The sequence below is a fragment of the Mugil cephalus genome, chromosome 17 (assembly GCF_022458985.1).
Source record: "Mugil cephalus isolate CIBA_MC_2020 chromosome 17, CIBA_Mcephalus_1.1, whole genome shotgun sequence".
Lineage (NCBI taxonomy): Eukaryota > Metazoa > Chordata > Actinopteri > Mugiliformes > Mugilidae > Mugil > Mugil cephalus.
The window spans coordinates 21,962,146-21,963,885 of record NC_061786.1 but is presented as its reverse complement, the minus strand read 5'-3'; the positions used below and the strand labels follow the sequence as shown (position 1 = coordinate 21,963,885).

Below are 1,740 nucleotides of genomic sequence, written 5' to 3'. Positions count from 1 at the left end.
AAGAGTAATTTAAACAAAGAAAATATGATGGGATTCATATATTCTATATATTCTAATATGATATTATACCTGTTATACTTTTCTTTAGTTCTACTGATCTGGAACCACTTCTCTCTAACTCTTTATTTATTTATTTATTTATTATTAATGTCAGCCTAGAGGATGAGACGCACATAAAACACTTTAGGGTCACGTCCGTTCTCTAATGAGTCACTTTTTTAAAACCTCTGTGATTCATCCTGACATGTTGTCACTCATCATCCTGACTGATGGCAGCTCATTCCTGCCTGATCTGAGGAGTTTAGTGGCCAGAGAACCAACATTTCTAGGTTCTGTTCCCACTTTCTTTCAGGGCGGATGCTCCGTCATCACCAGACGGTTCTTTGGATGAAGGACGGAGGACGTTTAGGTGCCGTCTTTATCCATCAGGATGCGCTCACATTTCCTTCCCCAGTTTCCTTCACCTGTTTCCTTGCAGGTAACTGTTCTTCTCACTATGAGCCGACAGGAGGCCTGTACTTTATCCATTAGGCCACCGGGGGTTTTGCTCTTAGCTGAGTTCTGTCCTGGGAGTATGTAGTTATTGTTGAGACTAGAAGACTGTCGCTTGTTGTTTATAGGTCAAATTATGAGACACAGTTCATGTAGTGAAGCAGCAGTTCTGGTTTATGGACACATCAGAGCCTCTGTGTCATCCTGCTGTCACTCAAACCACCTGATTATGATCGAAAACCTTCATTTTAACTATTTGCTTTCTTGTCTCTGCTGGTGTTTGAATCTAAATGCATCCATTATCCACACAAACCAAATGTTTTGTCCATTTTAACATCAGCACGTTAACGCTAACCGGGACTCAGACCAACAAACGCAATAAGTTTTACCACTTTATTGACGTTTGTTTCTTTTGGAAGCTGCCAAGAAAACAGCATTAGCAGAGGATGGTTTCGATCCATCGACCTCTGGGTTATGGGCCCAGCACGCTTCCGCTGCGCCACTCTGCTGAGGATGAGGTCACACTGCATTCAGACCAGCAACAACTCTGTAAATCTGTAGTGATGTGGAGGTTCCTGCAGGGCATGAGTTCTCTGTCTCAGTGAAAGCTGATGTTAACAGATCAATATTAATATGTGACACAACGCAAAAACACAGTCAATAAACTACGCACACACACACACACACACACACATCCAACTTTAAAGCACAGTCGAGTGGGAATCAGCAAAAATTGTAATTAATTAAATGAATTAATTAATTTGGTTTAAGAAATATCTGATGGGTTTTGCAGAAAGTGCAAAGAGTCTCTAAAAATACATTTTAGTTTTACTTTGAAATCAGGATTCAGAATTTCTGAATTTGTAGCTTTACTTAAAAATTAACTGATGTGTCAAAAACTATGAAAGAACAACAACAACAACAACAAAAACTGTTTCCATGGGATGTTCTCCTTTTCTAACTCGACAGTTGATTGGTACATATATACACAAACGGCCACACATCAACATTGCTCCTATTATTTGCCCTAAAATAATTCCAATGACTCGTTTTTGTTATATCTCTTTATTGTATGTGCATTTTATTTATAAAAGGACAATAAATGAGTAAAAGTGCAGCCGTTTGAGAAGGTGTAATTCTTGATACGGCCAGAGGATGGCACTAGTGCACATTTAAACGATTTAAACCAGGTTTTATTGCAGCATTCATTCTGGAAAACATTTTTTTTAGTTTAGTTATTTCAGAGTT

General features: G+C 38.7%; 1 non-coding gene across 1 annotated transcript; it reads right to left on the bottom strand.

Moving 5' to 3' along the window:
- Window positions 1-929: 929 nt before the first annotated feature.
- On the bottom strand, window positions 930-1,001 carry trnam-cau. The gene has a single exon. It is a non-coding gene; the product is annotated as a tRNA-Met (tRNA).
- Between the last annotated feature and the right edge of the window lie 739 nt (window positions 1,002-1,740).